A 17,309-nucleotide genomic window follows, 5' to 3' on the forward strand; every position below is an offset into this window, starting at 1 on the left:
CTAATTATTTGAATTTCAAATGTCAGTCTGACTGGTAGAACTTATTAGAATATTTGTCGAAATATTAACAACAAAATTTTTTATTTTTCAATATCTTGTATTGAATCAGCATTTCTTTTTTTAAAATGTTATACAATATTCGGAAAAATACTATTTGTAATAAACTAAGGAACAAAAAATAAGTATTTTTTTCATCATATAAACTTTAAAATAAGTCTTGCATGCTTGATCTTGCGGTGTTGGTCTTCCACAAAAAGCCATGACCAAGATCAGTCTCGTTCATCACTACCAAAACCTAATCAATAACTTTTTTGGCGTCATTTAGCAAGAATATTGCTCTTATATTGATAAGCATTAACAGTCTCCGATCTTAGGATTGGATATCTGCAATTTTTTCCAGTTAGCATAATTTAATTAAATATTATACTCACATTATTATGGTGAAACCATAAATTTATATTTATTTATTTATAATATATTTCCTGATTTTATTAAATCAATTGTTCTCTCTCAAATTAACTCTTCCAAATCTCATCACTAAGAATACAAACTTTTAGCACCTTACTACACCCTAAGTTTACTACCCCTAATTCTATCAGATAGAGATAATCCACCAATGTAATTAGAGTTAGTAATCCTAAAAATCCATCTATATTCAAAGAAAAATAAATAAAAAGACAGAGAGACAGAAGAAAATGAGCCAGGCGACCTGATAGATGAATTTACCGCCACCATTCCTCTCCTGACCCCCCGATACCCAGCTCCTGCTATCTCTTTCTCCGGAGACGCAAGATCGCCCCCTTCGATCGCCTATATCGCTCCCTCTCTCTCCATCTCATACCCGAATATACAGAGGTAAGGCCGGCTCCATCTCCGTCTAGCGCCGCAGCTCTTCCACCTGTCCCCCACCTTGCGGCGCCGGCCAATTGGAGAGCGGCATCAGTCGCAGAGATCACTGGATCTCGGCGTCGACTTCGTCACTTCTTAAGTGGTACCGTTGCAGGAAGGTGGCGTTGAAACTGAGACTGTGTGCAGAGCCGAGTTTACGTGTGTTTTTATTTGTATGCTGCATTCGGGCAGAGATCGCGTCTTGTGACAATATTTAGAATAAGTGAAGTAAAGAGTGTAATATTTTTTGATTGAGAAAAATTGACGTTATCGGTGATTCAGACATTGATGCTGTTTGGGATTGTTTGTTTACGGTTTCTGTGATGGAGCTGAAACTATGGATTATCGATCGATGAATTTAAGGTAAACAGGATTAGGATTCTATAGAGCATTTTGCGTGTGGTCAAAATACAAAATATATTTTGCTATTTTTGAAAATAGGATAAGTTTCAGTTTTTATAGATATTTTTGTAAGAATTTTACATAAAAATAATACCATACATAGATACATATATCAAAAATCGCAAAACCTCTAAAGAGGGGTAGGGGACTCAAAACCTCACAATCTTTTCAAATTTTTATTTTAAAAATTAATTTTGATTAAGAAGGGGGATGTTTCGGGAATCAGTTACCTCCCATCATCAGACCCAAAAAGACATAAGTCACGTCTTTTTGGGCCTCATGATAGAGTAACTGATTCCCGAAACATTTTTAAACAAAATTAATTTTTGAAATAGAAATTTGAAAACATTGTGAGATTTTGAGTCCCCTACCCCTCGTTAGAGATTTTGCGATAGACATGTACTCACACTGGGTTGGAGAACGTTTAGATAATATATCAAAAAAATCGACGTCACAGTGGCTTTTAAACTCTCAGAGATATGACCAAAAAAACATTTTTGACATCCCTAATAATAATAATATATTCATATTGGGTACCAGTATTCAGATGAATCTATAGGTACATAAAATCTTTAGATACTCCTAATGTATAGAACATGTACCTACCTCTATATAGTAGTGTACGAATTGGTATTGAAAATTCCAATTTGGTTTATTTAGCGCATATTCTTTTATAAAAAAATATCTTTATTTTTTTAATAATCATGAAGTATAGGAATGTGGATGACAAGATATTGTGACACTACATTGAGCAAATTATCTGTGGGACAGCCTTTAATTTTTGACAATTATGATGTGCTGTCCTAAAATATCAACTTGACTTCATTATATTATATAGATGAATGGGGAGATGGTCAAATTTAGTCAAATTTTGATTCTTTTTATCAAACTTTTTACATTAGCAGAAGGCTTGGTAAAGGCTTAGAAAATAATTATAGAATAAGTCTGTATATCTTCGACTTAAAATATATTTCCTTTGTAACTATTTGAAGCTTTTGACCGAGGGGGAACCTTTGTCTCATTTAGATCTCATTATTTTTTGTCTCATTTAAAAATGTATATCGTCCTATTGCTGCCAAAAGTCACTAACTAACATTTTTCCGAACAACCAAATTCAATCACTAACTATGTTTTGAATCGGAGAATCGATTGCAAAAGTCATTAACTACGATTTCTGGCTATTTATGTTTTATTTTAATACCGAATAGTTACTAACTATAACAGCTTTATGCAATGCAATTCTTCTTTAGACGCATTTTTCTCGGAAGTAATAAAAGTAAGTTAGTGACTTGGCAGCAATGGGACGATATGTACTGCCAAAATATCATTTTAGTACCAAGCGACTGCCAAAATAATGTACATGTAAGTAATTTCAACAGTTTTCCATTGATTCTAACTGACTCCTTGCGTTTGACAGAAATTTTTGTCGAAAGTTTACAGGATTCAGTAACTTTTCTTGGTTTAGTTTCAAATAAGATCTCAGATAGAAGCATAAGAGGATATATTCGACAATCTAGGAATAAAAAAAGGAAGAATGTACAAATCTACGGGAAATATGCAGGATTTGTTTAGGACAGATCACTGATCTACAAAAAATTCCAACATTGGTAACAGTACAAATATGTATATATAAAATTATTTATTACTGATTTACAAATTCAATAGTAATAACCTCTATAGGAATTCAATTTAAATTATCTTTTAATTTATATTCTTTCGAACTGAATTATCAGGAAATCAGTTCTATAGTTGATTTCATTATATGTATATCTAGTGTTTGATTTTCTAGATATATCTTTCATTTTTTCTTTTCTCAAACTACTTGAATAAAATATTGAAATATTTATAGACGAAACAATGTTATCTAACTTATAAAATTTATATCATATTTAAAATAAACTGGTAATATTACAAATATACTCTTTCAAAAGGCCCAAAATGTCACTAAAATATATTTTATATATAATATATATATTCTTCTATTATGTCCAGTGTTGTGTAATTTATTAGAATGTCTTCTCTGTCTACTTGTTCGTTATAAATTACCTATTACCTAGTTTTTGCTAAATTTATTTTGAGAACTACTTTGTTGCTGGCTGTGTTTAGTTCGTTAATTTGTTCTTTTAGTTCTTCAGGACTATGCCATCAGCGAATCTTAGATGGTTAAGATATTCTACATCTATTTTTAATGCTTTGTTGGTCCAATCCAGTTAACGGAAGATTTGTTCTAGTGTTACTGCAAATAGCTTCAAGGATATCGCGTGATAATGTGATCGTCATAGTTTGCTGTATGATAGCTGTATATGGACGGCACGCCAAATTTTACAGCTAACACCGAAGAATTTAATCAAATCACTTCGACAGGCTTCGTTCGCTAGCCGTATCTGTACGCACCTTTAGAAGCTAGTTAATATATTTCTAGTTGAATATGTATTTATAAATATTTTTTATAAAATTTTCCAATGCATACCTAATTATTATTTATACCTTTGTTCATGGCATTCATTTCTTCTAAGAATATCAACCAACGCTAGGTAAAGCAAACAATTTATTAAATTAAAAATAAAATTATATTAAAAATCTTTAAACATTTTGAATAGGTATGTATACAATATTTTTGTTTTACAAACTCTATATCTATCCATATAGTTTCATTTAATAATCCCACGTTAGTAACAATTATTATATAGCAACAAATTACTTATTAATTCATAAATAAATAATAATAACTATCGAATGAGATCATATTTATTTATTTATATAGATTTATAGTGTATATTTCGATTTTAAAAAAGCTACAGTACTTATGCTCAAGATGCAAAGTATTAATGTCTATTTGATCAACTTAAAGTGTCTTTTAATTCTGCATTTTATCTGTAATAAATATACTTTTTCTATATAATAATTAGAGAACAGGTTTAGTTTAACCAAAAATAAGCTATACTTGGTTCACAAATCGGCCATACTCGTATATTCCCAAAATGGTCTACACTAATATAAAAGGATTATCACAAATGCCACTTTTGCCAAAATATTTTCTGCCAGTCTGTCTGATAGTTAATAAAAGATAAGTTCTTTGTTAATTCTACAATATGAGACAGTACAGAAAAGCTTTCATTTTACAATCAATAATTGTTAGACTTCATTACGGTCATTAAAATTCTCAATGAATACACTTCTTCAGCTTTAAAGGTAATTTAGTTACATTTTATTACTTATCCCTTTTGTATATTCCTTTCAAATTTCCCTAATATCTTCAAGTCAGGTTAAAATGCTCCTATTTCTCGGAATAGAACTAGACCCTAGTGATTTAAGACTTAAGATGAATGATTATTATCTGCTTACTTCTTACTGCTTTCCAACTTTTAATTGCTATTTGACTATATCAAACTATTGAGAAAGAGCCCAACAAGAGAGAAAAAGAGAATTGAATAATAAATAAAGTGTCAGGGGAAAAACAGGTACTTAAGGCAATTTCTTCCCAAACTGAGAAAATACTTAATGTTCAAAACGTTACAAAAATAGTACTGCTTGACTTGCCTGCTTTTTTCCCAGTTTAGCGGCTTCTAAAGATGCTTATACTCACTCTGAACCGAATATTTAAATACAGGGATCGGCAATAGTGCGTCGGGCATCTGTAGCTCCTAGAATAAAAAACTTGGAAATTTTGTTTAAGTGCTAACCTAAAGTATGTACTAGGATGTATTTCAGGAAAATATTTTGACTTCTACAGGGTGGCCCACAAAAGTTTGAGGGGGTTGGGATGATTTTTTTAAATGGAACACTCTGTATATTATTGCATTCTTGGCTTCCTTTCAGATCACGATATCATCACGATCCTAAGATATGAGTAAATATATTTCGATAGTTTCAGAGATATTAATAAATAAATAAAAAAATATATACATATTTTTCAGCCTTTTTAAAAAAATTATTAAAAATACAAGAACTGTCCAAAAAGAAATCAAAACTGTATTATATATTTACATTAGATGGTCTGTACTTACTTTGCTATAAATATCGTAGGTAATCTTAAATCATACAGGATGATCAAAATTCTACGCTAAACTTTCTAAAATATAAAATAAATTTTCTTCGTTTTATTTAAATGGAACACCCTGTATATTATTTTTTAGTAATTGAGAATGAAAAAACAAATATTTTCTGTTTTTAGAGTATTTCAAAATTTTTAATGTTTTTTTTAGTAATTGAGAATGAAAAAACGAATATTTTCTGTTTTTAGAGTATGTATTTCAAAATTTTTAACGGTTTCGCAAATATTCGCGGTTTTATATTTCAGATGGCAGTTTCCATAGTAAACTTTTATCAAAGCCACCCAATGATTTTTCTCTCGTATTTTATCGTGTTAAAAAAAAAGCCATATGAAATAATACCGCGAGTATCTGCGAAGCCTTTCAAAATACAATAAATGTTAATTTTTTAATTCTCCATCTATTAAAAGAATAATATAGAGGGTGTTCCATTTAAAATAGAGAAGAAAAATATTATTTTATATTTTAGAAAGTTTGGCGTAGAATTTTGAACACCCTATATGATTTAAGATTACGATATTTATAGCAAAGTATGTACAGACTATCTAAAGTAAACACCTGTTATAATTTTGATTTCAGGACAGTTCTTGTATTTTTAATATTTAAAAAAAAAATATTTTTTTATTTATAATTAATATCTCTGAAACTATTAAAACTTATTTAAAAATATATTACGATTATGTAATGTGATCAGAAAGGAAGCCAAAAATTTAATAATATACAGGGTTTAATATACATTTAAGAAAAATCATAATGGCCCACTCACGCTTTTTTGAGTCACCCTGTAGAGGTTAAATTATTTGCAAAATTGCTAAGTTTTTTATTTTAGGAGCTACAGATGCCCGACGCACTATTGCCGGACCCTGTATTGTAAAAAAATTGGCTTACCTGGTTTTTTTTGCCTGGCCCATCAAATACAAATAAATATATAGCCATCAATTTTTGTTGTTCAGCACCAATGACAAGCTTCTTTTGTAAATCTTACTTCATAATTTTTTTATAATTACAAGATGCCTTTTTAACATTTTCAACCAATTTTACTATACTGGTATTTCATGTTTACCTACTCTCTTGATCCTCGTCTTTATCTGCGCTAAAATCATGCACCAAAATCATGAAAATCGTCGTGATAAGCACCTGGATTGAAATAATTACAGTTTATCTTTTTAAAGATGATCAAAAAAATTGATCTCATCTTTTTCTCTAACTGCATTAGGTAAAACATGCACAATAATCGTGAAAACAAACGTTAAATAAAATGTATTAAATTTGTAATCTTAATTGCAATCTAATTTTCTTAAAAATAATTGATCTCTAAAGTACCAATCTCTAGATTAGGTACTTAAAAAAGTTAGAGTAAAAAAGTTAGTTGTTATATTTTAGACGAGTTTCGCCTTTAAACATGTTAAGTTTAACTATTTCCATAGTAGTTTTTATATTTTTTTTCTAAAAAAAGAAGCCAATTTCATGGTAACACTTTACTATATCCTTTATTCTCTCGATTGATTATTACCAAGAAACGCCTATTTTCGCAGAATTGAAACCTCGTTTTCCGCAATCCTTACCCTCCATCCTATTTTACCTTTTCATCCCCTATTTTCACATTTTTCCACGACAATCTGTACCAAGCGTGCCCCTCGCACGAGTCCATCATCTCACCTCATGGTCTATTCATGCGCTAGATTGGATTGGTTAGCGCCCTATAAACCTTTGACAGCTTTAGGATCATTCATTATAAAGTGTGGGATTTAACATGGAGGCTTTTGTCTAGCGGTCGCTGGTAACGGTTTAGGTATTTGAATGGAAAAGCCAAAGTCATTTTAGAAAATGTACCATTATTGGAAAAAGTTTTTTCTAAGGGGTGAATTGGTGTGAGAGGTCAGGGGGTGATACGGTTGTTCGAACATAAAAGAGGGTGTTTGTAACATTTTTAATAATTTTGGAGGTCGTTCTTAAGAGGATTGATTTCTAATTAATTATTATTATTAAGAAGGAAGATTGAAAAGTTTTAAAAAATCGTATGGAATTAGGTTACAAGTAATACAATCACCGGCACGAAAAAAGGACACTTTAAAATTTTGTTGTATTTTAAAATTTAAATATTTTGTTTTAGTGGGTCGATTTTGATTATCTTTTAAGCAATTTGTATATAAATTATTTGACTTTTTAGTACCTCTTTTTAAATTAAAAATGAAAGTTCCCATCTGTCACCTGTACAAGGGAAAAAGTTGATATTATTTTGGTAAAAATTTGAAACACAATGTGGAATATGTTAAGATAGCGGAATAGGAATTAATAATAGGAATTAGAGTAACTGCCCAACAGCCAAGAGACAATAATAATGATATTGTTGCGGACCCGTGTGGATTCGACCTAACCTAACTATATGTCCATCGCATTAAAGAATAGACACCGTAATGATTCATTCGAAGTTTCGAGAAGAATCGAGTTCCACTGGAATGGAGTAGTATATACGAGAACATTCGAAACCTTCTCTATGCATCTAACGATCTATGGACTATTCGAGAAATATCTTTAGCTGTAGGTATAAAAGCCGGCGGCTGGGGCCTGAAGAGGACAGATATAAATAAGACGAGTACATTTGACGCGCTAAATTCAAAATAAATTCTTTCTAGATAAATAGTTGTAAATCGTTTGTAAATAGTTCTTTAAGTCTTTTATCGTTATTGTTTTTGTTAATTAGTGTTAAATAAATTGTGACTTTCTATCCATACGGAACCGATGAAAAACGTAACAATATGATTTTTCAATAACAGTCACATTATATAAATCATAAACACTAATTCATAAGTCTGTTGACTGGACCCGAAAGCAAAGGCATGGTTTTAATGTAAAAATTACGAAAAAATGTTAGTGTCTCCTTCAAAATCGAATATCTCCAAAAAAAAATAAAGCTGTTGAGATGGACCAAAAAATAGACTATCGAGAAAAGATGGACCTAAATGATAAAATGATTTTTAATTTTGTAGTCTTAACGTATTCCACAGGACCTTTCAAAATTTCACCAAAATATCAAAATTTTATGTTCTCTCGTATACTTGACAGATTGGACTTTTAAACTTTCATTTTTGATTGAGAAAGAGATACTGAAAAGTCAAATAATTTAGCTACAAATTGCTTAAAAGATTATCAAAATCGGTCCACTAGAACACAATAGGTATATAAATTTTTTATATATTTTAATTAGGTTTGTGCCGGTGAGTGTATAATAAAAGTCTTTCTAAATATTTATTTGCATTAATACAAAGGTTTAAATTCCTTCATCAAAAATATTTAAAACCTGTCATTATTTATTTTAATTTTTCACCCCCTCACTACTTAGCTTGTAGCCCTTTAAATTTAATACAAATCGACCGATTTATAGTCAAACAATAATCAATTTGAATCGGTGAACACCATCAATCCGATAAAAAAGCCTCTCTAGGAAAAACCAATCAGTTTCGCCCAACTACTTCATTGTTCCCTCACTCCACCCTCCTCTGACACCAACACGATTAGTAGGGTTGGGTAAATGTGAGAATTTATAATTTTATGTTTTAAATGTTCTGTATCAGTGGAAGTATTTGTTAGTTTATCGAACTCAACAATTAAATTAATTGTAAGATGTTTAGTCAAGTTTTAATACTGTATTACCAAAAATGGCGCACACTTAAATTATTACTTGAGATTATTTAATAAACCATAATACATATTATATGATCCAACCCTAGAATTTAATTTATTTACCATAGATAGAAAACCTAACGACGATCAACTCAAACCCCATCATCGCGGTGTGTATATGTGCCCCTGTCCAAAGTCGGTTGCCATGACAATTAGAACGTAAACAAGCCGTTGTCAGTCAAAAAATAGGGGATACGAGGGTGATTACGGCACATCGCTCTAGGGGAGGCGGTGTGAGGTAGATAGGGGGACGTAATTATCTCCTGTTTATCTGGTGATAAGTGAGGGATATTGAGCGAAAAGGGGAAACCGTTTTATGCAACGTATGCTGTTATATTCGGTTAGTTTTATATTGTTCTGAGAAAATATTGATAAAAATATTAATATTTATTTAGATTTGATTACTTTACCTTTTTTTGTTATATATCATATTGTTCCATAATTCCAATGTATATGAGACACCTTTCTTATTAAGGCAAGTATCTATGGTAATCGCAAAACAATTTCCGATGCACGTGATCAACTTTGAGTGACAAGCAATGGCGACAGCGCTGCCAGATTGTGATAGAATTATGAGATGAATTTTAAATTAAAAATTGACGAACAACATATTTATTATATATCATTTTTTAAAGAGTTTTACGTTTTATTTTTAATTTAATAACTATTATTTTACTAATTAATTGATTTATTTGTTTAATAGCTTATTTTACTTATTACATATTGGGAAAAACTAGTCGATTATGAAGATTATTATAAGCGTTATTATGGGGTTATTTATTTATTGGTGTACATCTTACAACGCCATAAGTGGTAATAACAAGTAAGAGGGTGCTATTAATGTACAAACTAATCACAGAATTTAATAAACACTAACTTTGAAAGTGGTATAATGTGCTTATCAATCAAACTTACTTTTCTGACTACAGCCAAGGGTAATAAAGGATCTTTATAGTCACGTTCTCGTTCAAAATAGTTTTAAAAAAAAATTGAAGCTACAAGCTCTTTGCTTCGACTGTTTAAATGCTTCTGCATATTTTCAACACAACTTTCAATACCAAACTCCGGAAAATTAACTCTTAAAAGAACTGGTTGTGCTTAAAAGTGCAATTTTTAAAAAAAGACTATGAAAATAGGCAAAAGGACGAGAATTACTCACAAAGATTCAACAACACGATATTATACAAAATAATGACCGACACTAGAATAATTGTCAAATAATAGAAGACAACATTGCTGAATACGGCGTAATGTGACCAACATAGCGATAATAAAATTCGGCTTAAACTAATATTTGCAGCTTTAATCTAAATAAAATATATGTTACAATTATTTTTGCTCTATACAGTAAAATGAAGAGCTGCTCGGTATTCGGTATCTTAAATTATACAACAAATTTAAACATTTTTTATAAAAATTTAATTTAGTCAGGTTTATAGACTTTAGTGTCAATATCGATATGAGTGATGACGTGCATCGAAAAATGTTTTGCGATTACAATATAACTCAGTGAAAGAGCAATATTGTCTGTCAAAGTCGTATGACGATAAGAGACTATAAAAGTATAAGGGTATATTCACCATTAAAGAAACTGTTTTTTTCATGAAAACCATGGATGGTGACATTTCTTTGAAATTTTCTCTTTCTATCTTAAGGACTGTTACGAAAAAACTATTTTAATCGATGTTGTATTTAGATTTCGTTGTTTATGAACTATTGCAATGAAAAGTATAAATATATTGGACATCAATTCTACGTGACCCTGAATCAATACATTACAATTTTACTCTGTATTTATTGATGTTAGAAACAAAATAATAACATATCATCTATGTGTACTACCACTACTAAGGAAATGCATAATAAGAATATTTTTTAGCAATCTTGATATTAGATATATGTACTGTGTTATTTGCATTTAAGATAATGATTCAGTGAAATCAGTAAAATGAGAGATTTAAAACTTTGCATTTCCATATCCATCTCTCCATATTTATAAGAACTTTTTTTCCATATTTTTTATCAGGAATCCTCTAAAGATTAGCCCTACATTTTTGAAAGACCTTGTATGATAATAAGCCATTACTTTATAAAATGCAAAAAAATATACAGACAGTGTATGATATAATATAATAATAAATACAGGGTGATCTGAATTGTATTCCGGAAACTACGGCAGCATATTCTACAGATAAAAATAAGTAAAAAAATGCTTAGTTTCGGAAATACAGGGTGTAGAAGTTTCATTTTTATTTCGATTTTTTCCAAATAATTTCTGAAGTAACGTCAATATATGGATGAAAATTGGTGTCTGGCAGTTTGTTGACATGAGAAATTTGATTTTGATGTCAATATGACTCCTACTTGTAGAGGGCGCCCCCTACATGTGTTTTAACTGTTTTGAAGTGTAATAACTTTTCGTCCGTACCTGTATGAAACAACTGAGTGAAAAAATATACATTTTCGTGATTTTATACGTTAAAAATGTCTCTTGTTAAAAATCGCTACGAGCAACCGTTCTCAAGATATTTAGAATGGAAATAGTCAATACCTGTCATTATTTACAAAAAATAAACACGTTGAGTAGATAGTTATTTGACTGAAACAATAAATTTGTGAAATTTTTAACTTTTTTAATTAATCATACATTTTTCTGTGAAAAAATGATATGATAAAAGAGTTTTTGTTGAACTTTTGACACAACAATATTTCAAATTTTGAAATCATAAATTCTAATAACTATTTAGTCAACATGTTTAATTTCTGTCAATGACAGGTATGGATAATTACGACTCCAAATATCTCGAGAACCGTTACTCGTAGCGATTTTTACCAAGAGACCTTTTTTACGTAAAAAAAGTCGTAAATGTATATTTTTTTACTCAGTAGTTTTATACAGGTACGGACGAAAACTTATTACTCTTCAAAACAGTTAAAATACATGTAGATGGCGCCCCCTACAAATAGGAGTCATATTGACATGAAAATCAAATTGCTCATGTCAAAAAACTCCTATGCATCAATTTTCATCGAAATATGGACGTTACTTCATAAATTATTTGGAAAAAATCGAAATAAAAATGAAATTTCTACACCCTGTATCTCCGAAACTAAGCATTTTAGGACATACATTTATGCGAACTTTTTTACTTATTTTTATCTGCAGAATATGCTACCGAAGTTTCCGGAATACAGTTCAAACCACCCTGTATAATGAATACAAGAAATTAAAGTATAGTTCACACCAAATAAACTTTTAGTCGCGTGATTAAGCTTGACCGGCACAGCGCAGCGTTGCCCCCTTTTATATGTTTTCTTTTAATCAAAATATTTTAGGAAACAAAAATTAGTTAATTATAAATATATAAACAATTATTATTATTTACATCAACAAAACTCATCTTCTTAACAGCTCTTAAGAGATATAAAGGGCATTACTAATTACTACCGCTTTCCCGTTCGAACTATTCTAATAAAGTTGCAATGAGTTTTTTTACGGCTATTAAGCTATCTTATCCACTTCGCACTAAAAGAGGTTCAAAATAGAACAATGTTCGACTACAAGGTCTGGTAGTAAAAATGTTTAAGCTTAAAGTATCAAAACACCATTCATTTAAACCAACAACTCGTAAGACAAAACTAAATTGTCGTAAAGAATGACAATGTCAGGAAATAAATAAATAAATATGGCAACTTGACATTTTTTACAGCAGAGCTACCACCTGAACCCCCAGCGCTAAATTTAAATTCCAGTTAGTGAGATTCCAGTTGAAATCGCGCCCTCGATTACGTAACTAAAAGTTTAATTGATATGAAATATATGTGTGTATATTAAGTAAAACTGAACAGAAATGGCAATTGAACAGAAAAATAATGTTTTCCTCTCATAGCATTTTTCTGTTGATATAATCTCGAAATGATCTGGGGATCCACACAATTTTTATTTTCTCCGAAGATTGTAGATAAGAATAGAAGTTTCAAGGCGGATGAATGTTAGAATTTAGATACGTACTTAAATAAATTTTAAAATTATCTTATCTATAGACAAATAAGCGCTATGAGTGTTCGCTGGCTGCATGCTGCAGCTTTTGGGACAAGGCATCAAGTCAAAAGATTCTGCGAATCTAGATTTGGAAATACGGTATTTTTTATTATCTTATCTGTTGACTATAAGTGTGTAAATATTTGTTTTATTGGGCAGATCAGTTAGCTTGCTTCGAACAAACATTTTTTTGGAAATTAATTTACTCTCATCGTTCGAGATTTTTTCCTGTTTAAATAATACATAGTGTGTTCAAGATATCTTGACGCATATACAGGGTGACGCCTCTCATACGCCGCGGAAGCTCCCAGGAGAACGGTAGTTTATATCGAAATGAAATTTTGGCAGCATATGTAGGTTAACTGAAAGCGTTTTATAAAAATATATAGAATTATACAGGGTGCCCCCAAAAAAATTACACATCAAAGTTGTGTTTTTTCTAATGGAACACCTTATACCTATATTAATTGATTTTCGGTTGAGTTTTATTAAAGAAGCATATACCTGAACTCTAAGGATTTTGATATATTTCACGTTTTGTGAAAATGAAGAGTAAATTTTAAATTTCGATAACAGCTACCTAAATTTTATTTGACCTTGTATAGCCTGATATTTAATTACAGTAACCATTGTATGTTAAAACAAATTGAAATTATACCCGAAAAGTTATACAGGGTGGGACAAAATTGTATGTTAAAACAAAAAATATGGAACATTAGTCACCTTTACAAGCAAGTTACTCCTTTATTTTAAATGGAACACCCAGTAGATCTTTATTATTTGAAAAAATCTAGGTTGGATGTGAGATATGCATTGTGTTAATTTAACAAAAATTAAAGATTGTAGAGTAAAATACTCAACGGTAATAAAAAGATACACGTTTAAAACATATTTTAATTATTACAGAATTAAAACTAGATGTAAACCTATAAATGTGACAAAAATTAGCTAAATGAAATCAAATGCTTCCTTTCCTGTTAACTGCATAAAATGAGTGTCTTTGCAAAAGGATCGTTTCATTTTAAAAGGCATATGTGGAGTTCTACCTCGAATAGCAGCTACAATAGTTCCTCTCATGTTGTCGACAATAGTTGGTCGAGTTTTGTAAACACTGTCGATCTTTAACATATTCCCATAAAAAAACAGACAAGATAAAATCAGGAGCATTTAAGTATTCTACTAATTGGTGAATGCACATTGCATTCACCAGTTAATAGAATCATATCAGTTCTTTCTGATGTAGGATAAGTTTGCATTTTCGGCAAATTTCTGAGAAATTTTTTTGTTTTAACTGACACAAAATGATAACTAGTTGTTAAAATTGGACTAATTAGATAGCTATGTTAAAGTAACATCAGACCATATCACAGCCACCTAGATTTTATCAAATAATAAAGTTCTACTCAGATCAAATCATGTAAATGAAAATATCTAGAAAAATCTTTGTCTGAGGGGAAGGCAACCTTAATAGTATTTTGAAGAGACATGAATTCTCCATTGAATATCGGAATAATATACTGGGTGATCCATTTAAAATAAAAGAGTAACATGCTTTTAAAGGTTTGGTTTGGTTAGGACGAAATTAATATTGAACATTGGTCGTTCAATATTAATTTCGTCTCACCCTGTATAACTTTTTGGATCAAGTTTTAATTTGATTTAAAGTACAATTGTTAATTTAACTATATATTAGGCTATACCGGGTAAATTCCAATTTAGGTACCTTTTATTGTAATTTAAAAATTGTTCTTTATTTCTAGAAAATATTAATTTTGTCAAAAACCTTACATTTTAGTCATATACTTCTCTTATAAAACTCACCTTTATTTTTTCCCCAGAATCCGAAAATCAATTAATATATAGGGTGTTCCATTAGAAAAATCACAACTTTGATATGTAACTTTTTTTGGGGACACCCTGTAGAACTCTCTATGTTTTTAAAAAGTGCACTAAATTAACCTAGATATGCTCACAAAATGTCATTTCAATACAAACTGTCGTTCTCCTTGCAGTCTCCGCGGCGTATGAGAGGCGCCACCCTGTATTATGATGTAAGTTTTTTAAGATATTTAAGCATTACTTTTAAAGATATTTATATTTTAAATCTCTGCAGCGCAGCAAACTATGTTCTTCTCAGTGAAAAAATAAGTATAAAACAGCTACAGTTATATATTTTTGTTGTCTGTCATTTTAAATCAAAGGTATGTTGGTTTTTCGGTAATTTTTTTGGATGAGAGAGAAAATCATTTGTCCAAAAAATCACAGAATGTTTGTTTTACTACAGCTAAAATTTGTTTTTATTTTTACTCGGTAATGAAACAGAAAATATAAATATAGTACTTAATAACTAAATATAGTACGCAATAAGTACATAATAGAATAAATAATATATGTATGATAGTTTTTAACTCTAATAAAGACTTGGGTATACAGAAATGCAAGTGTGTTTAAGATAAAATGCATCAAATAATGTCATACTAGACTTCCTGTCGCAATAACTTATGAATCATTAAGATAGTTTACTTTGTCATATTACTGAAACAGAATATACAATTTTAGTAAACTTCAAGATAAGCTAATTTTGTATATCTCTTATCTGCAACTTTATTTTGATGAATTTTAAATAAATGATTTATACATCTTAAAATTATTGTAATATATACATATTCCGTTTTAAAAAATATTTATACTGTATATACAGTGTGTTTAAATTAAAAATGTATCTTTCAACACTATAACCAAAGTAGCAAATACTCAAGTTCTAAAGTTAGTAACATTATAGATAATAATATAGTATTCACAAATATTTATACAGGGTGAGTCTTAAATAAGTGCACATATTTTCAGGGCTGGTAGATCTCGATAAAAGAAACATATTTTCTCTTTACCGTTTTTCAGATAAATATAAAATAACCCAGATATTTTACATTGAAAATTTCAAAAAAATTGATTTTGATTTGATGAGTTTTCATTCTTGTAAATTTAATATACTACCTATGTTGCTATATTATAAGGATATTATGTTTTTTTAATTAAAAATTTAAAAAAAATCCCAAAAATGTATTTCAAAAAATTTCCAATTTTTTATTTCGCAAAAAAACTTCATAAACGTGTTTCTGGGGTCGAAATATACTACCCCTAAATATATTTGCACTTATTTAACACTCACACTCAATATTAAAAGGTCTCTGTTTCTAGTATAAATAATAGAAAAAATATAAATAATGGTAAATCAAAGCTTTGTGTTAATAAATTATATATGTAATTAGTTTTATCTCTGTAGTACTATATATAATAAATAATTTTATTACATAAAATGTGGTTCCCCATATCCTCCAGAATCGTTCATTTCGTTTGATTCATTTGATAGGTAGGTACATATCTTTCTGAGATTTTTTTTTCTTTTTTGATTTCGTAAGATTTTCAATAAAATACAACGTAAATAGGTACTTGAAAAGGATTTATCTAAATATAATATTATTTTTAAATTAATGTAGTTGTATGAAGCATGATATAATCCGTTTGTAAAGATATGTAAATATAATAGATAAATGTAAAGTATGTAAATAATACTAGACCAAAAGTTGTATTATAGTATATTCAATTCTATATCCAATGAACTTAGTGGACTTGACATAAAAAAACAAAGCATAACGAAACCAAACAAATAAATAAGTATTGCCGATTTAAAAATTGCTAAAAGAGAATCTATTCTGTTGTCATCATTTTTTGAGATCAATCTGCTTCTGGTCGGCTGATTTAGTCTGTGGGTGTGTCCGTGGTCGCTTGCCCCTGCAGGATCTCGGGAGAGCAGGATCCAAGATGGCGCTCGTCCAACGCTAGCCGTATCGATCGATCTAGTTTTGATCTCTTACCTGGGTCGTCATGGCGATAGATCACATATATACAGACTCGTCCAGTGCCGTAGGCGAGTTAATTATTTATATATAAAAAGGAAAAAGTATATATTATAGTATATATTATATTCGATACCAATTAAACTTTTAGTTACGTAACGGAGCGCGCGATTTTTAAATTCATTGTTGCCAACTATGGACATATTCGACGCTGGGCTAACTAACTGGAATTTAAATTTCCCGCTGGAGATTCAGGTGGCGGCTCTACTGTAAAAAAATGTCAAGTTGCCACATTTATTTTTTTTCTGACATTGTCATTCGTTTTGGCACTTTAGTTTTGTATTAAGTGTTTTTGGTTTAAATGAATTTTATTTTAATACTTTA

The 17,309-nt window shown here is 29.9% G+C and overlaps 1 protein-coding gene across 1 annotated transcript in view; it reads left to right on the top strand.

Moving 5' to 3' along the window:
• The first annotated feature begins 975 nt into the window (after window positions 1-975).
• LOC115881178 overlaps window positions 976-17,309 on the top strand; it is a 51,825-nt gene continuing 35,491 nt past the window's right edge. The window contains exon 1 of the mRNA XM_030898570.1: window positions 976-1,251. The gene's annotated coding sequence lies outside the window, so the exon portion shown is untranslated. The remainder of the gene's footprint in view (window positions 1,252-17,309) is intronic.

The sequence above is a fragment of the Sitophilus oryzae genome, unplaced genomic scaffold, assembly GCF_002938485.1.
Source record: "Sitophilus oryzae breed Bouriz unplaced genomic scaffold, Soryzae_2.0 scaffold_1701_pilon_pilon, whole genome shotgun sequence".
Taxonomy (NCBI): domain Eukaryota; kingdom Metazoa; phylum Arthropoda; class Insecta; order Coleoptera; family Curculionidae; genus Sitophilus; species Sitophilus oryzae.